The sequence below is a fragment of the Anastrepha obliqua genome, chromosome 2 (genome assembly GCF_027943255.1).
Source record: "Anastrepha obliqua isolate idAnaObli1 chromosome 2, idAnaObli1_1.0, whole genome shotgun sequence".
Lineage (NCBI taxonomy): Eukaryota > Metazoa > Arthropoda > Insecta > Diptera > Tephritidae > Anastrepha > Anastrepha obliqua.
The window spans coordinates 38,169,336-38,193,778 of record NC_072893.1 but is presented as its reverse complement, the minus strand read 5'-3'; the positions used below and the strand labels follow the sequence as shown (position 1 = coordinate 38,193,778).

The 24,443-nt window shown below is 37.4% G+C and overlaps 1 protein-coding gene across 1 annotated transcript in view; it reads left to right on the top strand.

Moving 5' to 3' along the window:
• The window catches only part of LOC129238782 (uncharacterized), a 78,854-nt gene that overhangs the window by 39,714 nt on the left and 14,697 nt on the right, over positions 1–24,443 (top strand). The gene's annotated exons all lie outside the window — the stretch shown is intronic.

Genomic DNA, 24,443 nt, shown 5'->3' with positions numbered 1-24,443 from the left:
TACTAATCTTAAAAGGACAGCTGTTGAAATTTCATGATATTCTATTCATTAGTTCCTGCGTTACTACGCTAAGAGTGACGCTACTTTTGATATTTTCAAAACATTGGATCGAAAATAATTTTGTGCTTTAATTTGACACTGCTTCTTGATGGGAAAAAATATCGTTCAATTGAAGCAATGGCTTGAATAGTGTTACAGGGACTCCGCTCCATCAGAAAGAATTACACACCGATGGTTTGCTGACTTCAAACGTGATCGTAGAAAAACCGATGATGCATAACGCAATGGACGTCCAAATGAGGCGGAGACACCAGAAAACATTAAAAAAATCCATAAAATCATTTTGAATGAGCGAAAGGTGAAGTTACGTGAGTTAGCTGACATCGTAAAGATATCAAAGGAACTTGTTTCCTTTATACTGCATGAGCATTTGACTATGAGAAAGCTCAGGTCAAGGTGGGTATCGCGTTTGCTCACTCTTGTCCAAAAACAAGAAAATGTTGATAATTCCGAGCAGTGTTTGGCCACATTTAAACAAAATAAACCGAAATGTTTGGGTCGATATGTGACAATGGATGGAACATGGATGCATCACTATACTCCGAGATCAAAACGATCATCATCTGAGTGGACAGCAACTGGTGAACCTCGTCCCAAGCGATGGAAATCACTACAATTGGTTAAGGTCTCGGTATCTGAGGATGTGCGTGGTGTAATATTCATGGACTATCTTCAAAAGGGAAATACCATCAATAGTGAATATTACATAGCGTTAAGGTCCCCCCCGCCTCGTTTAGAGGCTTCAAAAAATCGATTTTTTCGCGGATTTTTTTGGGAAGGAAAGAAATATTCGATTGAAACGAAACTTTCGGGTTTTATTGTTATATATTTCAGCAGTCATTTCAAATTTTTTTATTATATCATATGTTATATTATGCCTGGTACAAGCATTTTGCCGAGGCGTCTCGAGTGCGCATGTGTCGTGCGGCGGAAAAGATGCAGGTCGCACTTTTAATCTGAAACCAAAAACCCAAAAAATTTTTATTTTAGTATAGTATAGCTTCTAGTTAAACCAAGAAAATTAAACAAAAAGTGAGAAATTCAAGAATTTTTCGCTAATTGAAAAAAGAGTTAATTTTTTTGGAAAAACAAATTCACTTTAGATTGTTTAAAAAGTGGATTAATCATAACTTTCTTAAGGTTTTTTAGGTTCAACTAGAAGAGAATTTAATTCCAAATACAATGAATGTTTTCCCGTTTTGATAGGACGTTTAACTTTTTCTCTATCTTTCCCGCCAATTAGGAAAAAACGTAAAAATAAAAAACCGAAAAATCGGCTAGTATTAGCTTCTTCATCGTCCGATGGCGAAACATTATGAAAATAATTGCCGTGAAATCCGCGCTTCTGTGGTTTTCCAGTCCGTTCACTTGAAGATTTGTTCCCTTTTGGATAGCTCTGCATGATTTCAAGATGTGCACGTGTCGAAAAACAAATTAAAACTGAACTTGAATGCTAAATATAGTTTTGCTCAAACCGACGCAGCCAACGAATAGGTATATACGCTCGTATACCTGCTCTACGCTTGCTCACAATTTCTTCTGTAACTACAAAAATATTTTGAATTTGCTTCTGATATTTTGAGGACACATTCTTGGATTATTTGGGAAGACATTTATGCAAAAAACAAAAATCGATTTTTTGAAGCCTTTAAGGCAGGCTCCCCCCTTAATGGAGCGTTTGAAGGCCGAAATTGCAAATAAACGTCCGCATATGGCAAAGTAAAAAATTGTGTTTCATCAAGACAGCGCACCGTGTCCCAAGTCAATCAAATCAATGATAAAACTGTATGAATTAGACTTCGAAGTGCTCTCACATCCCCCAAATTCGCCCAGCGACTACTGGCTCTAGGTACACCGAAAAGAAAGGCTCGCCGGCAAGAAATTTTGCACGAATGAAGAGATTATTGCTGAAACTGAGGTATATTTTGAGGTAAAAGATAAATCGTTCTACAAAAGTGGTATTGAAATGTTAGAGCGGCGCGGGAATGATTTCCTTGTTCTTGATGGAAATTATGTTGATGAATTAAACTAATTTTGAACAAATAAAAAAAGGTTGTATTTGTTAGGCCCGGGACTGGGGAAGCCTAAGTGTGAAGTCTGTAATTTGTTATTTCATTCTTATTACATGTTTTGAAGATTGAAGTAATGGACACCAAGTTCTAAGGGTCAATGGAAACGTCAGTAGATAGTGAAATATTGAAGATGGAGGTTAATAGTGAACAAAGGGAATAACAACAGGTTTTATGTAAGAAAAAAGATATTCCATCAATGTCTCTTTCCAACGAAGATTGTAAAGATAAAATACCATTAATAATATCTTGCTCAGATAACGAAAGTGGCCTAAAGTTTAAAGTTTTGGGTGCACCAATACAAAAACCATAGTTGGTGTTTTCTGAGTCCACGAAGTAATGGGGACATAACATTTTTATTACGAGGCAAAAATCTTCACAATACAATCAATAAGACAAATTTTAATATTTGAATCAAATTTTGTAATAAACAAGGTTTACTGTCTTCAATTCGATATATTAACATTTTCGGTATTCCGGAACTTATGCCAGCTAATCCCATTATTGCCAAGACCTGAAAAATACCGGCATGCCAGGATGCCAGTATATCGGGATATCGAGATCCCGGGTCTGGCGTTCCTAGTAAATATATACATATATATGTGTATGCATTAATGCATTGCACGCCTGAGTGGCGCACTCAATTAGCCAACGATGTGGCAGCAACCGCAATTGAGCAACTTTTCAAAGCTCAAATTTAAAATGAGTTGCAGCACAGCACAACTTTATTGTATTCCGCATGCTTCTCCACGTACCATTGTATCTCTGTATGTGTATTTGTATGACGAGTATGTGTGTTTGTATATGGCAATGTGCATAAATGAACATAACCATTTCTGAGTTTATGAACAAACGTTTTCTTGTTAGCAAGTATGTGTGAATGTGCGCGTATGTGTGCATTGTGTTTGTGCCTCAGCGCTGCTGACCACTTCGATAGCAGAATGAGTGCTGGTATAAAGTTTAAAACTTTCATAAAGTGTTGTTTGATTTGCGCATTGAGAGAAGAACAACAATAACTAAAACTCACACTACTGCTGGCGAATACAAATTAAAACAATAAGCCTTTGAAGCAAGTAAAAGCAGTAAAACCAACCAAATAAAATGGACATCAGGAGAGTACTGCAAAAATGGCTTATGAGTGAGAAGAGTAAGAAGAAAAATAAATCATTACAGCAAAGACTCAGGTTTAGATGCACCAAAGTGCTCAATGCGTAAATAAATACAACAAAAACAGTAAATAAAAAAACAAATAAATAAAACTTAAACACAGCACTAAAATGTTTTTTTTTTCTGTTTTTTACGAGGAGGAAGCATCGAAAGCCTTTAGCTCGTCAGTGTGGAACTTTAACTCGGAGCAAACCTTCTACCGTCAATGCACCGATCCCCTCCGGGTACGTAAATCATCGGGACGCGGTTGAGCATTAAGCTCTACGTCAATTACTCTTCACATGCAGGCTGCCAAAAGTTGCATATATTTTAATCCTCCCATTGTTTCGTTTATTTCCGCAACTACCTCAATTGGACCTGTCCTCCACCTCCCACTATGCTTGTCTCACGTCGACTTAAGAGTCCGATTCTTCATCAAGTCTCCTCTGTTTAGCTACCGTTGACCTGGTAGACGTCTGCGTGCTTTAATGCATGTTGCATAACGCTGATTGCCGACGTAATCCTATGCCACGCATACTTTGGGGCCATCTCCTAATAGTGTAGCCAAATCACGTCTGTTAATCGAAAAGCATAGGCGTACAAAAAACACATGCATTACATCTTCCTCTTCACTGCTTGCTGCACAAGAAGGCGACTCGCGTACCTTAAAGCGGTATAGGTACTTTTGGAAGTAACCCTGATTTCTCAGGAATGGTGTTAGCTAAAAGTCAAGCTCACCATAGCTTCGATTGAACCATCGTTCAATGTACGAGATTGCCGCATAGATCCAGCTTCCTTTTGCTCCCCTCCATTTTAGTACTTTCACAGTCTTCTCTTTATCTATAATCCCTGATATATTAGTGTGACACTGCTCTTTATGCATGTACACTCTCGCTCGCTCTTCCGCCGTTATATCGATGGGCGTCGTGCCTGTGATCACCACTGCAGCTTTATCTGAGGGGGTTTTATACAGGGTGGGCCACCTTGAACCACCTATTTTCTTGAGAATGGTAACACAAACGACATGTCAAATGTATTCATAATTTACTTAAAGGTTTGACATTTACGAAATGGGACGCTATACGCTTGAACAAAATTGGGAAATATTGAAAACCTGTTTCCAAAGCGGTGAGTCTTCTTCTTCTTTTCTGATTTTCACATCGGTGGCTACGTCAATAAGCACCGGATTTGGGGCTCAGAAAATTCACACGTTACTGTAGAGAAGCAAATGCATCCACAACGAGTCACTGTTTGGTGCGGTTTTTGGTCTGGCGGCATCATCGGGCCATTTTTTTTTTTCGAAAATGAGCGAGGAGCGGCGGTTACAGTAAATGGCGAGCGTTACCGTGACATGCTCAACGAGTTGTTTCCAAAAATTGAAGAGGATGACATGGACGACATTTGGTTTCAACAGGACGGTGCAACTTGTCACACTGCCAAAGTTACACTCGAACTTTTGGCTACCGTTTGTGAAAACCGAATAATCAGCCGAAATTCCGATATCAATTGGCCGCCTCGGAGCTATGATTTAAGCCCGTTGCACTATTTTTTGTGGGAAGCCGTTAAGGACAAATGCTATGCGAATCATCCAGAAACGATTGATGCTTTAAAACACGAAATCGAAGTTGCCATTCATGAAATTGGAGCCAAAACAATCGAAAATGTGCTTAAAAATTGGGTTGATCGAATGGCCTACTGTAAAGCCAGTATTGGCAGTCATTTGAACGATATTGTTTTTTATTCATAAATGACAATGTTCAATCTTCGAAATAAAAAAAAGGTTTGAAAAAATATTGATTTTTTTTTATAGCCGATTTATAGCTGATTCAATTTTACATGGCTCACCCATGTATTGACGAAAAACAAAACGAATTGAATCAGATCTCAATCAAGATCATATCGATTTTATTGCACTTGCGCGCAAATCTTTTTTCCGGCTACCGATGGCCCATTGCCCACAGAGATATTGTGGCTGGCAAGCGATCAACTTTTATGTAAATGTACCAAATACATTTTCCCTTCACTATACTTCAATTTCCCTATCGCCAAATAGCTAGAGAACTAAAACTTCCTACATAATTATTTTTCTTTTTTTTTTTTTTGTGCATTCGGTCATATACGACTAACCACTCCACAGATGTTTTTTACGAGATTGCCTCCGTTTATTTTTATTTTCATTTCATACACACCTATGATCTCATTCAATATCTACTCCTCCTCTACCTCGGTAAGTCTTCTTATGAATTTTAAATTCCCCCAAAGAGTGCTGCTTCTTTCAGCTCTTTCACAGCTCCTGCACGCACTCAAACATTTTTTTGCATATTTCTTTTAAAGAAAATATAGAAATCGCACAACGCAAAATCCATGGAATATAGTAGCATGTTATATAGTTATAAAATGTTTTAGTTGGCTCTCGAGACTTCTTGATTGACCATGCAGTACGAATCGGCCCACTGCTTCAATAGAGAACTCATGACTTGCCCTTTCACAATTAGTGTAGTTTCTTTCCTTATTCTTTCATGCGCTATAGCAAGTGCAATTACGTAAAGAATATCTTGGCAAAGAGTTTGAGCGTCAGAATCCCAACGGATCCATGCCACATTCCATGAGTATTGAGAAACACATTGCTTTGAGTTATGGTAAGTAACCGAAGTAAATTTGCGACATCAGCTGGCTTTTATTTTTGCGATTTTGCCTTTATCAAAGAAGAAAAATGTACCGAATTGTTAATACCCTGTAACTCATAACTGAATGGGAGGAACAAAAAAACAGCAAAAGAATTTTTTAGTGCGAAATGCCCAGGTGACATAAAATATTAATTTTAAAATGTTTCATCGATACTCTACGAGATATAGATCACTACAGCCATCTACCTAGACAATAAGGGATTTATTTTTTCCCTATTTTGCACTTTTTTCTAATTGTTCCCATCTTGAATTTTATTATTCCTTATCTTTCCATCGTGTGGCATGGCGTTGTCATGCAGAAAAATCAGTTTGTCATGTCTACCATCGTACCGTCCCATTCCGGCCGCTTTTCTTTGAGAGCTCGATTCAAACGCATTAGGTGCAGTCGGTAATGATTGCCAGTGATGGTTTAAGGAGTTCATAATAGATGACCCTTCTGATCCCACCAGACGAGCAACAACAGCTTTGAATAATGAATGTTTTTTTTCACTGTGGATGGACCTGATTAGGGTTATCATAATAGATCAATTTTTCTTAACCTGTGACGATGCGATGTAGAAAACCTTTTCTTTGCTGTCGTTTAAGAAACATCTCACACATACACACAAACGTATCTCGATATCCCTCTCCTTCAATTGATGTGGCTCCCAGTTACCTGCTCCCTGGGCCATTCCCATCGCGCGCAAACGTTTACCGACGGTTGATCTGTCAATATCCAACTCTTAAGATATATCATCAAGAGTTCGAAATGCGTCTTCATCAAATTATTGTTTTAGTTGAGTATCTTTGAATATTTTCGGTGCCTCTTCGCGATCTTTACCTATCACGTCGAATTTACCACTTTGGAAGCGTCGAAACCACTCTTTACAAGTTGTATTTTATGGAGCGTGATTACCGTAAATATTGATAAATGTACGACACGTTTCAGCTGCACTTTTCTTTAAAAGGTAGCAATGAAGCATGACTTCCTGCAAATGCGGTTCTTTCGGGACGAACGTAGACTATTTTGACGTCAGATAAAGAAGGATCCTTACGCTTCAAACGAATGTCAACTAGTGTGATCAAGACCTCACATATACACCTTCAAACCACCAGTGTGTTATTAGAGCGAACACAAAAACAGTGTCAGCAGCCATAACTCTTTTACGAGGACAAAAACTTAATCCCAAACCCAATATATAAATATATATTCATGCTTAGCATTGCCTGAAAACTAAGTTTTGTTGTAGAAGTTACGTCACTAAAATGGCTATATCTCCTCCAGACAACGAGTTGTTCAATAATTTTTTGCGAAGAACTGAAAGTACTTAATATCATAAAATATATACATATAATATTAATATTAATGCTTTAATGAATATACAAATATATTTTTGAAATAAAAAAAATGGTGGCGCTACTGCTGCTCAAACGTAGCTCCTTTAATTTGCGCTGTGGAATTTACAGTCTCTTGTAATCAACCAAAAACAAACAGACAAAAATTGTTCATTAAAATAAATTATTCCGCTTTGCACTTATCTATTTGTACTAAAAGAAACAAACAACAAAAGAACAAAAAAAAAGAAACAATTTGAAGTGAAAAAGAAAAACATTACACTTTTTTTATAAACAAATTGATCAAAGCAATATTTTAGTGATTTTTAATATACAATTTGAGGTGCATGTAAAAACCAGTATGTTAAAGAGTATTCCTGTAAAATTTTAAGTTGATATCTTGATTACTTTTTGAGTTCTATTCGACAGCGCGGAAAAATACGTATTTCGAGAAAAATGCGATTAAACTTTTCATTCGATGCTCATCACTTCAGTGGTTTTATAAGGACTTTTTAGACTTAGATTGTAAATGAATTTGTAAAGCAAAAAAAGGAAAATTTTAAAGTGATCTAGGAGCTGGAGGATCTGCCCTCCTTAACAAAGTAAAGTTGGAGCTTATCTACGTCTTCAAATAGAATGTACGGCTTGGCATTAGGCTTGAAACATTTGCATTTTAAACAGAGATTTATATCCTTTTAAAAAAAGGAGCTTCTCCAGGCTGAACTTATACTAACTTTCGCTAAAGTGTTAAGCTTTATAAGGTGAAAGCTCATTTCAGCAATACTCATTTGTAATTTCGAACTATACAACAACAGAAAATACGAAGCCTATCAATGCACACGGAGTAAGCTTAGTTCTGAGTACCAGCCAAATCGGAACACAAATACGATTTTTCTAAACAGCAGCAACCCAGCGCCATCTTGAGGGTGTGATTTTTTTCATTCACCAATTTCAGATAACTATTGCTGGAGCTTCAAACAAGAAACAAAAAAAAACAAAATATTTTCAATTTCACACTCATAACTACTTCACTGAGGATTTCCCGAAACTATTTCTCACATCGTACGACATTTCGCACTTAATTTCTACCCAATTCACACCAACTAATCGCATTACCCACTAGTGAGTACGTGCTTGGCACAAAAACAAAAAAGTCAAAAAACACTTCAGTCTTCTAGTGCTCTTGGACGCGGCAAGTGCACTTGCATGAGAAGTAACTGCGTGCAATTAGATGGGGTGTTTATTTAGCTGCATGAGAACTAACGATATCGATAACGATTGATATTTCTGTTCATTAAGGTTTGGCAAGTTATCAAGAAGTGTTTAACGCCAGAACAGCGCCTCCGCATTGTGGAAATTTACTTAAAAAAAAAACTGTTTGCGAAGTTTGTAGAGCATTCATTGTTCATTTTACAGTCAACATAATCGGCCTAGTGAGCAAGCAATTTAAACCTTTGCAATTTTTAATCATGGTTGAAAAATGGCTAATGAATTTGAAGATGGAGGTTAACACTCAGAAGTCTGTTCAGATAACGTTTACTTTGAGAACCGGGAATTATCCTCCCGTATTTTTGAATGGCTCTACCATACCTGAAAGTGAAACTGTCAAATACCTCGGAGTACATTTGCACCGAAGAATGACCTGGAAAACCCACATTAAAGAGAAACAGAAACAACTTAAGTTTAAAACGAAAAAAATGTACTGGCTCTTAGCTCGCGATCACAACTTAGTCTCGAAAATAAAGTACTGCTCTACAAAGCTATCTTAAAGCCAGTATGGTACAGCGAGTAACTCAAACATTGAAATCCTGAAAAGATACCAGGCTATGACTTTACGAAGCATTGTTGGTGCTCTTTGGTATATAACTAACTTCGAAATTCACAAAGACGTATTATCTTATGTTAGAAATGAAATATCAGGCTATGACTTTACGATGCATTGTTGGTGCTCCTTGGTATATAACTAACTTCGAAATTCACAAAGACTTAAATGTACTTTATGTTAGAAATGAAATCACCAAAGCCTCTCGAAGATACCTAAACAGACTGTCGGGCCATGAAAACTTACTAGCAAGAAATCTTCTACAAAATAGCATGGATGTCAAACGCCATAAAAAAATTCATATTTTGGATCTCCCAAACAGATTTGAGGAAACATAATTGATTTGTAGCGAATACAACTGTTTTACAATATATTGATTGGTCTCCATGGAGCGCAATCAATCCTGTCATAATTCTTATATTAAAAAAAAATTAGCTGATTGTCAACTGACAGATTGCAAATAAAATTTATTCATAATAAAAAAAAAAAAAAATCATCAACATTGTTGGCTAAACAACTCTGGTCTGGTCTTCGCCTGCTATACCATATCCCTCCAATTGTCTCGGTTTCATGCTCGAAATCCCAATAAGCCTGCGTCTTCTTCTACACTCTCAATCCATATAAGTGGCGTGCGACCCCTTCTTCTCTGTCTATGGCATTTACCGAAGAGTATTTGTTGAGGTGGGTAATCCGTGTTAGCCCGCAATATGTGACTTGCCAGTCTCAATCGGTTGATCATGACTGTAGTTATCACAGATGGGTGCGCATATAGTTTTTCGAGTTCTTGATTGTAGCGTTTCCGCAAATCGCCTTTATCGCATATCGCGCCAAACATTTTTCGCAGAACTATCCTCTCGAAAATCTGTAGCTTCTGTTTAACTGCATCTCTGAGTGTCCACGTTAAACTACCGTATAACAAGATGGAAACTATAATTGAGCGATGCAGTGAAATCTTGGTTTTTCAGTCTAGGAAGCGACTCTTTAGGTGTTGACAGAGCAAGAAATAGCAACGGTTGGCCATAAGGATTCTGTGGCCGATTTCTGCAGAACTTTTGTTGTCATGATTAATGATTACCTCAAGATATTTAAATTCCTTCACTACTTCGAAACCATAGTCACCCATTTTTAGTATTTCACCCACATTGTGTCTGACAGAGTCCGATGTAGTTGAAACTAGCACTTTAGTTTTGGCTTCGTTTATTTCTAAGCCCATAAATTTTGCTGTTCTCTCAATACTTGCTAAGGCTTCTTTCAAACTCGGCAGCGAGGAATCGCTTATGTCTATGTCGTCCGCGTAAGCCAGCAATTTAACCGATTTAAACAAAATAGTTCCCTTTGTGTTTACGGCAAAGTCTCTGATAACCTTTTCAAGGGCAATATTAAAGAGAAGGCATCAGAGCCCATCTCCTTGCCGAAGTACGTTCAAGATGGCGAACTCCCCCGACGGATTGTTCTGAACTCTTACTACGTTCCTTACATTCTGCATAGTCGAGCGTATTAAACGTATTAACTTATCGGGAATACCGAATTCTGCCATTGCTAAGAATAGCTGGTTCCTAATTATGCTGTCGTAAGCTGCTTTAAAGTCTATAAAAAGATGATGTCGTATTCGGCAGGCTTTTCCAAAATCTGTCTTAGTACGAAAATTTGTTCAATCGTTGATCTTATCTCTTGAAAACCAGCTTGATAGCTACCAATGATGAGTTTAACATGCGGTTTAAGTCTAGCATTTAGAATTTTTACAATATTTTGTAGATGCTGCTGTAAAGAGTTATGGGCCCGTGATTTTCACAGATCAACATGTCTCTTTTTTTATGTAGAGGGCAAATTATTCCAATTTTCCACATCTTTGGCATGCGTTCTTCACTCCAAGAAATGTGCGTACCGAAGAAAATATTGCTGCTGTAGCGCACAGTGTTGGAGAAAAAGCCAGAATGTCGGTTCGTCGTCCTTTTCAAGTACTTGGCCCTTGCTCTTCGACTACGTAAACAAATTTACGTAAGGATTTTGGCTTAGTAAAAAATAAAAAATAAATAAAAATATATAATGGCTGCGTACACTTCTGATAGGAGTTTGGCAGAGCTCCTCCTCCTATTTGTGGTGTCCGTCTTGAGTTTTTCCACAAATGGGGGTATATAAAGTTTTGAGCCCATTCCGAACGGCAAATTTCCCTGACCGGAAATTTCATAATGAATATTTCGCCCAAATCTGTGCTTATCGGTCGCCCGATTACTATTCGTTCTATGAACGAGACAAGCGCACTGTTTACTCCCTTTTCCATTAGCGATTTGGTAGTTGCTTCTGGATATATGTTATTGAAGGCACCCTCGATGTCCAAAAAGACAGGAAGGGAGTATTCTTATAGTGAATTGATTTCTTAATTGTGTCAATTAGCGAGTGAAGCGCTGTCTCTACTGATTTACCTTTGCCGTATGCATCGTATGTATGAGACGAGTCTAGAAGCAATCATATCTATTGTATGTTAAAGATCAGCGAGGATAATTCCGTCTTACTTCTGTGATTTGATTTGTTTAAAACTGCCTATGGCAAATTTTATGTCATTCTCCGTTTTACAATGAAATCTATTAGGGGATTCTACTGCCTTCATTGCCTGGAAAATGTGTCTGCATTAGTAATTCCTGTGTTTCTTCACTATTATTTGTCCATTTTACGTCCTCTTTCATGAAGTAACTAGAATTGTTGGGGTTCATTGATATAACTTTCCGGAGTCTATTGGTCTCGGAAGCGCTTTCTATCTTTTGGCAGAAGTCTCTCGAATACGCTGTTTTTGCTGCCCTAATGGCATACTTAGATCTGCGTTGGCAGTTTTTGTATCCATCCAAAAGTTGATTCTTCTCGCTTCCTTACACTTAGTTTTGCCTTCCCTTCTGAGGTTTGCTATGGCAGCGAGCCACCATGGAGGTTTCGGTTTTTCTCTTACTAACTTGGCTTACATGCCTATAAAATACAGTTGGTGCAATAATTGAAGCCAAATGACCATCTTTTGCGTCGGATTGCATCGATTTATTGAAAAAAGTAGTCAAAAATTGGATCGATCGAATGGGACATGTAGCCGCGGTGAATACATCCCGGATATCTAATTCAAAAAATAAATGCCGGGAAACTATCTACCAGATAATAATAATAACAAAGAATGTGAGGAAGCAAAAATCTCGTCATTTCAAAGATTAAGTGCCCTTAGAGAAAGCTATAATGAAACAAATAAATTGTTATAAAGGGTGGTTAAATTTCAAGGGCCGATGTTGCATGTGAACCACACCTAAACGTCAACGACACCGTTGGACTTCTTTCTTTGGGGTTATTTGAAAGAAAAGGTGTACGTCGATAAGTCAGCAACAATTCAAGAGCTCAAGGATGAGATAATTCGGCACATTAATGGCATCGAACCTCAATTATGGCTCAGCGTCATCGAAAATTTGGACCATCGGATGGAGGTGTGCCGCATCGGCCATTTGGCCGATATTTTGTTCCATACGTAATCGAGCCATACCAGTATTATTATAATAGAGAGAAATGACAATATTTTTTAAAAAAGTTTGTATTTTATTCAAAATCAACACCGGTCCTTGAAACCTAACCATTATTATATGTACTTAAAAGCAAATAAATATTTTAAAGAAGTATGTAAAAGGAATAGAGAAGAATGATATAACAGGCTTATAGAAAATATCAACAACATTAAAGTTAGCGCTAGGCGGTGGAAGTTTGTTAAGAAGATAAAGGGTTAAGCTTTGGAAATAAAATCCACCATATCAATGCTTGAGTTTAAGGTTTATTTTGAAAATCTGCTGAGCCCTACTGCGAATGACAAGAAAATTTTTTATGCGCATAACTTCCCCGCTGAGGATCTGCTTGAGTCAGTTTTTTTCACCAGACGAAGTTAGATCTGTGCTAAACAAAGTTAAATTAAACAAAACTCCAGGGATTGGTAGAATTCCTTATGAGTTCTTAAAAAATGCCCGCGATACTTTCATTACCGCTATGGCAAGTGCTTACACAAATCTTTACGAAAAATGCAAAGTAGACGAGGCTTTTAGAGCCAGCGTAGTTTTTCCTGCCTTAGTAGGAAACTACAGAGAAATTTCATTCATGAACTGCATTGCTAAAGTTATGATGGGCATAATTAACGAAAGAATAGCCTCTCGGACTGAAAGGAACAGTATTTTAAAAGAGTACCAAACCGGCTTCAGAAAGAATTACCCCACATTCGAAAATATATTCAAAAGAAAGTTTACGCGTAGTTTTTCGACTTTAAAGTGGCGTTTGATAGAGTATCAAGAAACGCCTTGACATATAAGCTGCACCATATTGGTCTTGCAACAAAGCTAGTAAAGATCATAGAGAATATATACAGTGCTACAAAGAGAGTTGTATGGAATGGCTCAAATAGGGATGCTTATTGTCGCCAATACTATTTGCTCATTACATAAACGACTTACATGAAAACTTAGAAGGAGGATTAAACATAGAAGGGAAAAATATCTATCAGACTTCTAATGCATGCGGATGATGTCATTTGTTAGCTGATCACCCAGGCAAACTATAAGAGATGATTAATAACTTTGGAAGCTACTGCAACCTATGGAACCTTGAAGTTAACCGCTCAAAGTCTCAAATAATGGTGTTCAGAAAAGGTGGAAAACTTAGTAAAGAGAAGAGGTGGTATTATAGTAAGAAAGAAATATAGACTGCGTCTCGATATACTTACTTAGGAGTGGAAATAACACCTCAGATGAATTTTTAAAAACGTGTTGAAAACAGAACAGCTGCAGCAAAAACTGGTATTAATGCTTCGTGGACTTGTCTTTTGGAAAAGAAAGAAATTTCAATTGAAGCTAAATGGAAAAATTTTCTTGCAGTTTGCCGTTCAAGTTGATATATTACAAAAGTATTTTGTAAAGCGAATTCTGAAGCTATCATCACATATGCCTACATACATACTTTTTTGGAAACCAGCATGCAAGAAAATCATTTGTTCACTTTAGAACTGTTCCTTAAGTAGCTTTGCTTGAAAACATAGCACATTTTCTTGCGCGCTGCCCAATATTAAGAGAATATAGAAAAGTATTTTGCGGAAAATTTACCTTAAATGATTCACAAAATGATTGAGATTCTCAATGGGGAAAATGATCATTGGGATAAACTTTTGCGTTTCATTAAATATGCCTCTACGTACAGAGATGGCTTAATAAAAAAGTTTAACTGGTTTTAAAAACCGTAAACCGAATAATTATTTTGCACGAAAAATAAATCGACAGACGGCTCATGCCATTGCCGTTAAATTATTGTAAATATTTTTTTTTCTTAATACTACAATAAATAAATTTCAAATTTTGTATATTTTACTTTTATTTGCAACAAATACTACCATTCATTCCATTAAATTTTCTGTTTTGCATTATCATTTTAAGTTCCCAAACTCTTAAAAAAGCACCCTTCATAAGCAAAAAGAAGTGTCTTGAAAATGAGCAAATGTTTTTTGTTTTTTTTTTTTTTTTGTTGAACCAAAACGTCCTTAAAATTCAATTAAAATGTGTTTTATGGCAAATTAAATTAATTGGCTGTAATAATTAATTAAGTGGCGTAAATCCAAAGGACAGTCGGAAATCTACTCATTGGTATGCTAACCTTGATTGCCGTTTTTACTGCTAAAGCACACGTACTTCACTACTTGCTTATACTCCTGAAGGCCAGCAGTGCATTTTATGATTGCACTATTTCCGTTTTCGCTGCAATTTATAGTAAGTACATATTTGAAGTTCGCTTGTGTGTGTGCGTGTGTGCAACAGAAATGTTTTATACATTCAAAACGCAAAATGGTTTTGTTAGCTGAAAAGTGGACATTATTATGACTGGCACGTGCCTCTGCTGCAATGCAAAAACGCGTGTGACCCGTTCGCCCCAACCCCATCTCGCTGCCGCTCTCTACATTTCTCTCTTCACCACTGCCTTGCATTCTTTTTTTACACATTACGCTCTTAGCGATTTTGTCAAAAAAGCAGCCAAACATAAAAACATACAAACAAAATGAAAAAGTGCAACTCTGAAATGCACTGAAGTGCACAAACAAGCAATTGCAGCAAGTCTCAGCTGCATCTTGCAAAAAATAAAAAGTGCTGACTACACTAGCAAGCGAGTCAAGTGCTTACGTTTGTTATGATTTTTGTTAAGTTTACCGTTTTTGCCGTTCTTTTTTTTTCTTCTTTTTTTTGCTTTGTGCCCAAAAGTATTGTTTTTCGCTTGCCCATTGCTGTTGTGCTGCTGACGCTGGTGTTGTTGTTGCTGTTGCTGTTGCTGCTAACTGCAGAGCCATTCATTAGAAAAACATGTGTCTTGCGTTTACACACACACTTGCACAGCCTGCAGGAAAATCCTGAACTAGAGGAAAGGATTTCTGATTCGTAACTAGTACGATTTCGCCCACTGTGAACCACTTTACTACAAATGTACTGGCAACATCTATCTTTAGAGACTCCAAGCCATCTGGCGCATTATGTCAAGTCATGTGTTGAATACGGTCTCTGATGTAGTAAGCTTCTGCTTGAGTCAGACTGGATGATGATGCATTTTTTTTTAATGTGCAACAAAAGCTCAAGCAAAACTCGCGATTCATCTCTTTAAAAAAATTGAAATTGTGCTTAAAATTTCCCAATAAAAAATGGATTTCGGAGATGTTGGGAAGTTCCGAGGGATCAAATCCACCGAATACAGTGAATACTTCAACAGTTCCTACTCTAAATTATGGGGTTTAGCCATTGTCCAATTAGTCCTGATGCAACATCATATTTTGCCTTTGCAAGCTGGGTATCTTTTCACGAATTTTTCCTTCAACTGGTCTAAAAGGTTACAATAATATTCAGAATTTATTGTTTTACCAGTTTGCAAGTAATCCACGAACAAAATTCTTTTCGCATCCCAAACAACTGATGCTAACACCTTCTTGGTCAGAGAAGCAGGTGCACACCCTCTCTTCAGCCTCTTGTTTGATTTACGCTCATGGTGTATAGTGATTAGTCGAAGCACCAGATCCACTTTATCCTTTCGTAAGCGCTCTGAATGTTTCTAAGAAAATCCAATTCGAATGTGTTTTTGTTCCATTTCTGTTGTTAGCGAATGCGGCACTCACTGTGCATTCACCTTTCTGAGACCCAATACTTGATTCAAAATATTGGATATAAAGCCTAATAAGATGCCTAGGGCTTCTACAAGCAATCTGATGCAGTCACTCGACGACCTTCCAATACGATATCCTGTATTTTTTCTACGATTTCTACTGTTGTTGTTGTTTTCAGGCGCCTTGGCGTGGATCGTCTTCAAGACTTGTACGATCACGTTTAGATTCAGCAACCCATTTTTCTACTGTACTAATTGATAGCGAGAAGTTCTTATACATCTTCAACATTCGCTCATAAATTATTTTTTCTTTTAAACCTTCTATCCGACGAGTTTACGAGGTGCTTTTTGATGGTAGGAATATACTCGAATTGCCTGACGAAGGGCGACCGGTATTAGAAAAAAAATTTTGTACCGAATGAATTAATGCAGACTTTTCGCCCCTTCGATTAGATTAGATTAGATTAGATTAGATTAGATTAGATTAGATTAGATTAGATTAGATTAGATTAGATTAGATTAGATTAGATTAGATTAGATTAGATTAGATTAGATTAGATTAGATTAGATTAGATTAGATTAGATTAGATTAGATTAGATTAGATTAGATTAGATTAGATTAGATTAGATTAGATTAGATTAGATTAGATTAGATTAGATTAGATTAGATTAGATTAGATTAGATTAGATTAGATTAGATTAGATTAGATTAGATTAGATTAGATTAGATTAGATTAGATTAGATTAGATTAGATTAGATTAGATTAGATTAGATTAGATTAGATTAGATTAGATTAGATTAGATTAGATTAGATTAGATTAGATTAGATTAGATTAGATTAGATTAGATTAGATTAGATTAGATTAGATTAGATTAGATTAGATTAGATTAGATTAGATTAGATTAGATTAGATTAGATTAGATTAGATTAGATTAGATTAGATTAGATTAGATTAGATTAGATTAGATTAGATTAGATTAGATTAGATTAGATTAGATTAGATTAGATTAGATTAGATTAGATTAGATTAGATTAGATTAGATTAGATTAGATTAGATTAGATTAGATTAGATTAGATTAGATTAGATTAGATTAGATTAGATTAGATTAGATTAGATTAGATTAGATTAGATTAGATTAGATTAGATTAGATTAGATTAGATTAGATTAGATTAGATTAGATTAGATTAGATTAGATTAGATTAGATTAGATTAGATTAGATTAGATTAGATTAGATTAGATTAGATTAGATTAGATTAGATTAGATTAGATTAGATTAGATTAGATTAGATTAGATTAGATTAGATTAGATTAGATTAGATTAGATTAGATTAGATTAGATTAGATTAGATTAGATTAGATTAGATTAGATTAGATTAGATTAGATTAGATTAGATTAGATTAGATTAGATTAGATTAGATTAGATTAGATTAGATTAGATTAGATTAGATTAGATTAGATTAGATTAGATTAGATTAGATTAGATTAGATTAGATTAGATTAGATTAGATTAGATTAGATTAGATTAGATTAGATTAGATTAGATTAGATTAGATTAGATTAGATTAGATTAGATTTGCGGGGGGCTGGACAAGTGCAAGCACTCCGTCAGTAGACCTTTGCACTACACCCGGATAGATTTCAGTAGAAATAATAGAGATAGGAAAGATAAAAAGGTGGATGGTAAAAACGGATAATTTAGTTTCAGGTCACCCTTCCACAAATCTCTTGGATTCATTGATGAATTTTAAGAGATCCGGAAGAGGAATATAATGGCATCCCTATATCCTAAGTCTGATTTTGGAAAATGCAGGGCAGCTACAGAGAAAATGCTCTGCAGTGTCGTCATTCTCAAGACAAGATATGCATATCGAGCTATACACGACCCCCATGGTAGCCTTCCGCTGGCCACAAACGTTGTGCCCTGTGATTACACCCACCAGTACTCTCAGGTCCTTCCTGCTGAGTTTTAGGAGAAAGGTCGCTGTGTTCCTGTTTGATTCTTTCACAAAGCACTTGGCTACTCTGCACGAGTTCAACTCAGACCAACGACCTCTGTGGGTAGACTTCATGAAGTCCTCAGTCCATAGTTGAATCGATGCGGAATTGACACCTAGAAAGGGTTCAGGGTTCAAATAAGACTAACTTTGTTGTGTTTTCCATCACTGTTGAGTTTTGTCTTACATTCACCGACAAACTTCGAAGAGCAGCGTGGGTTTTCAGTGCAGCTTGAATGTCACTACAAATTTCAATACTCCCTCCCGCCACTTATGTTAATGCCAGCCAGTACGTCACATTCAAGATGGCATAGACTTTCTTACGGAATACCGTGGCCATCGGTCCTGTGGCATAGGCGTACTTAGTGTTTTCGTCTAAGTACCATCCAGATCCGCTTCCATGACTGATTTTGGATCCGTCGGTGTAGAAAGTTTGGTGATATCCCGTTAATAGGTTCTCTGGACTTAACCATTAATCTCTATCTGGGATCAAAACATCATACTTCTTGCCGAAGCCAACGACAGGCATCCGATTGTCCACCGGCATCGAGAACAGTGTGCTCTTCCGCTCCGACAACTGGTGGTATATCTGACAGTGGCCAGTGCTTACTTCATTTCCCAAGACTCCGCTTAACTTGAGCCTGTACGCCGCCTTCATTGCTTCCTTTCGAGTTTTAAGATCTATAGGTTGCAATTTCAGAATGGCATTAAGGACATCACCAGATGTTGAGCTCATGGCACCTGTAATACCCAAGCACACACTTATCTGTAGCCTGTTTAGGGGATTTACTCTGGAATTAACCATTGTGGCTTTCCACCATACTACAGAGGCGTATGCAATAATGGGTCTAATCAGGGTAATGTACAGCCAGTGTACTATCGCCGGTCTTAGGCCCCATGTCTTGCCAAAGATTCTCTTACACTGCCAGAAGTCTTTTAGAGTTCGAAAGACCTTCTGCTCGACGTGCTTCTTCCAGGTAAGTTTACTATCTAGGATTACTCCTAGATATTTAACCTCAGAAGACAGTTGCAGTGTTACCCCTTTCAATGTGGGTAGTAACAGGCCTTCCATATTGCGTTTCCTAGTGAAAAGCACTAAGGTACTTTTTGAGGATTCACCGAAAGACCATGCAATTCGCACCAATACTCGATACTAGTGAACTTCCCTACAGGGTATGTAGTTATAAGACGAGCACAGAATTTGATTCAAGCAATACGCATATAATAGTAAAATACTACACAACCTTCCATACGTACAAATGTATGTACGAATACAAATTCGAGCACTAACCGCATATGTGACTCATAACATTGACTGTGTGTGCATTTATTTGTATGCCACACCGCCTGAGGCACGCTGCCTACGTGTCGTATGCGTTGTACGTATGTATATAAAACATATAATTTCAATCTGTTTTGTCTTTGTTTTTGTTTTTGATAACATTTTTTCTAGTTGTTTCTTACTTCTACGTTCAATACAATGAAAATATATTAGAATATATGAGAGTTTGTATGGCCGGCACAACGGGTCGTATGAGTATTGCTTTCACATGCTTGCATGCATACTCCCACACACATGCATACGTGCAGACAAGCGAGTATGTCTGTAGCTCTATGCGAGCGTGTGCATATTATTGTATTTTAAATGCATTGCAAAAAGATTGCTTTATCGAACGTGTTATGGCGTATCAGTGTCTGTTTTAGTTTTAAATTGTGCCACTGTTTGCATGTATTCACCTATACAAGCGCACGCACGTTAATACCTTTATTGCAATTATATTTATATTAAACCGTAACTGCAGGCGGAAAGTATTAAATTTGAATTTGCAAAGTTATATGATGCCATTTGTAACTCAGTTTGCACAATTTTATTTTCGTTTTTATTATTTAATCGCACTTGATTTCTTTTTGCGATTATTGTCAAACAAGGGAAATACATTTCATTTACATACAAAATAGAATTTTTGACAAAATATAGCCAATGGCAAAGAAAAAATGCATAAATGGTAGTTTATTTCAACAAAATTCCTGAAATGCAATACCACCCTGATGAAAAAATGCACGAAATATATTCAGAAGATTTAAAATACATAGACGTTTTTTCTTCAAAAGTTATATTATCACCTTCAGAGTACTTCCCATCAACTGCAACACACTTGAGCCAGTGTTTGATCCAGCACTCGAAATATTTCTAGAACTCTATTTTCGGAATAGCCATAAGAGCCGATGAAATATTTTCTATTACTTTCTTCTGGATGTTACAATGCGTACCCCGTAGTGGTTTTTTGTCTCGATCAAACAGAAAAAAATCGCAGGGAGCCATATCAGGTGTCGGGTAATCGTTTCTTTCTTCGTCAAAAGTCCACAAATAATGATGGCGCTGTGTGATGGTGAGTTACCCTGTTGCAAAATCCACGAGTTGTTTTTCCACAAATCCGTTCTTTTTTGGCGAATTTATTTACGTAAACGTCGCATAATGCCCAAAAAACAGTTCTTACAGCCTGTGACATAAGAGCGTGGTCACTGTTACACGTAGATAAAAAATCAGAGCGTCCTGTTTCTTTTTCTATGATATAGAGCGGGACCTCAGTTCGTCATGCTTTTTGTAAAAAGTCAGGTATCTGTCAAATTTAGTCTTCAATTGAGTGGTTTTTCGAAATGAGTGCTGTTTACGCCTCTCGCTTTGAGGAAATTTTTCTACGTTTGTATGAAAAAGGACCCAAATTAACGCAAACTGCTCCTGCGAAATATATGGGAAAGTCGAAGCAGTTCGTTAGCAAGTGGATAAATCGCTATAAAAAGGTCGGTTAAATGCAAGCAAAGTCTCAAAAAAAGACAAAAATAAGATTCACGCATTGTTCTCGAAAGATCCAACTTTGACTTTACGTGGAGCTGCTGTGAAATTGAAAGCAAAAGATGTTGACATATCTTACGGAACGATTCGCAGGCACTTGTTTACCAATAATCTGAAATATCGCAGTACTTTGGAAAAACCAATGTTGAGTGCAAAACACGTTGAAAAACAAGTGGAATGGGCGATGTACCGCGATTAGAGCAACGTAATTTTTTCTGATGAATCCTCCTTCTGGGCATTTCCGAGCATCAAACACCTACAACAACCTTCACCAGTAGGATGCTTCAACGGACTGTTAAACACCCCGTCAAGGTCCATTTTTGGGGGTGCTTCTCAAACAAAGGTTTCGAAACTTTGTTCTTATTTACCGAGAGTTTAAATGCCGAAAAAATTAATAAAATATATCAAAAGGCTTTGTTACCATCTGGTAAGCAATGGTATATCAAGAAAAATTAAAGCTGGATCTTTCAAGAGGACAACGATCCGAAACATCGGAGTCGAGCGTGTAGCGAGTGGAAGACGCAAAACGAAGTTGTCACTTTAGATTGGAGATGGCCACCGGATGCAAATCTCATAGAAAATGTGTGGGCTGTGATGAAAATGCAGCTTTGCAGACGCAAACCATGTAATTTATATTAGATCAACTTTCTCGACAAATTCGGAAAATTTGGAGGTATTTTTCGGTAGAATATGCAGAAAAACTACTGGAAAGTATGCCCCGACGGTGCCAGGCCATAATTGACAATGCAGGAGATTGGACTTGCTACTGAGGTATTACATGCCCCACTCATAAACCTACGTCTCGTCTCCAGTAATAATGCGTTTGATTTTGAATTTTATTCAGACTTTGAAATCATGTTTTGCTGGTACCAAATCAAGTAAAATCGTTATTGGAAGGGTACAACCAAAAGAAGTTTAAAGCCTTATAACCATGTTCACGGGCATTCTGACAGGCCACTGCAGACTACGTAATCATCTGCACATGATCGGGATATGGTCCACTACTTCTGTGATCAGCAATTTCTGTGACCAATCCCAGGAAACTTCAATTCACCTTCTCTTTGAATGTGGCGTCCAACCGCGCAGAAGATTGACATCTATCCTGAGTTTAATAAGGGAACTGGCTATGAATGAGGTACTTTGATGAGTAGAGGACACAAAAGACCATGGAGTCGAAGTGCAAACCTCGAAGAAATCTTTCTATCAAGGCGGTCCCACCATGAAATTCAGGTCCTTTGGGGCCAACTTTACAGCAACACGGCGTAAGCCCAGATCATTAATTACAAAGTCCTGAACGGATCCATAAGCAATGTTCGAGTTCTCTGCCAGCTCTCTGATAGTAAATTTGGTAATATTGATCAACTTTTCCTTCACTTTATTGATGGCAAGATTTGGCAAGTGGTCACCCCGTTTCCATCTTGCAATATGACTTTTTTGTAGGTTTCTCATAAGGGTCGGGAGTTTAGGAAGGTGATAAGAGGGTCCGGATGAATGTCGATTAATACCTGGTCCATAGTTGTGTTCAGCCCTGAAAACGTCAGTGTAGTTGAAGAAATGCTTCCTTACCGAAAGCATAGTAGCCCCGTTCTGGAGATATCGCCCCCCATGGCTGTCCTTCTGATAGGTTTGAAGCTTACCCCACTGCGAATCACTAGTTCCACATGAGCGCTGCATAATTCAGAACCGGCTGATCAATTGCTTTAGATGTCGCCAGCAAAATTTCTTTGTCTTGTTCCCCAATTGATTTTGGTTAGGGGGTTTTAGACCAATTGTGGTAGTATGCACCGGGAAAGAGAGCAAACTATGAAAGATCCCTTTAATATTATATTTTGGGGTTCGATCCGCATTTACTCTTGGCTTTTAAATGCTATGCTCGGAGAGCTTTTGAGTAAAAAGAAAAACTATCTAAGAGATCGGGGGTGTCAATTGAATGAAAAATATGTATTTTTCTTCGTTCCGCCGGAAATGGTGTTTGGACATGAATTTTGGCCAGAGCACGGGGGCTTTGTTAGCCATTCTTTTCCACAGTGCTGGTGGACATACCGCCACGTAGCGTTGCTCTGGGATAGAGGGAAAGGAAAGGCCGGAAGAGTGAGCAAGGAAATGCTCTGAGCTTGACCGTCAGCGATTGGTAGAGGCTATAAATATTCCTCACAACGAACTGTACACTGCGATTGACTTGAGCCTAGTCGCGAAAACCAATAGAAGGTAGTCTCTGATTATTAACTGCAGGGTCTCCAAAGCGTCTGGGCAAAACTGAACCTTAAAAGGACAAAATGTCTTCTTGGATGCAACAGATCAACTGCACTATCGGCATCCTCCACGGTAAAATGAGTGTACCTCGCATGACTTCTGCAGGAGTTGAAGAAGAAATTGAGTACGTACAACACTTCATCAGTGAATGTCCTGCATTTCAAAGAACCCGTGCCAAATACCTTGGCGATTATTTCTTTGTCGTCCTGGGAAATTTGCAAAATGTCTCACTGGAGGGACTAGTTACCTTCTTAAAAAGATCTAAGTGGTTTAAGCAACTTAGTTACACCTCACAATGGGCCTTAGGGCCACTGACTGTCATGTTTTAGATAAGCAACCTGGCTAACCTAACCTAACTTAACCTATCTAATTTAAAAAAATGTATACGGAAACTGAAAAAATCAACTAATAAGTAAAAAATAACTGAAGCATTTGCTTAAACGTATAAAAAAATCCGAATTTTTTGTACATCGGAAAGATTGCGTAATCGAATCGGCAAAGATGGGGTTTAGGGTATAGGGAAACATTTGGTTGTTTTTTGTAATATTTACATAATTAAAGAAAGCGAACTTCAATAAAGAAATAATATAACTTCGTTTCTATAACGGACTTAACTGGTAACAGAATTTATGGCAAGACTAAGTATATTTCGCTTGTGCATAATCTTTATTAAGTCTAAGCAGATCAACAACAGTAGAAACTCTTGATAAATTTAAGTCACTGTTTTTTTATTATATTTATTATGAAAGTAAAGGGTTTTCCAATAACAGGTGTTGGGTTTTAAACAGGAGAGATGATTAACGATTTTTTTTGGCTGGAATTGGATGGTATTAATCTGGACAGCGTTTATTTTCAACAAGACGGCGCTACGTGCCACACAAGCAACGAAACCATTGAACTTTTCCGGGAAAAGTTTCCGGACCGTGTTATCTCTCGAAGAGGTGATCACAATTGGCCACCGAGATCCTGTAATATAGCACCTTGTGACTTTCTTTGGGGCCACGTGAAAGAGAAGGTCTATGCCAACAGCCCAGGGTCGATTTAAGACGTCAAAGATGGAATTCGTGAGGCTATCGAGGACATAGGGCAGCCACTTTGCAATT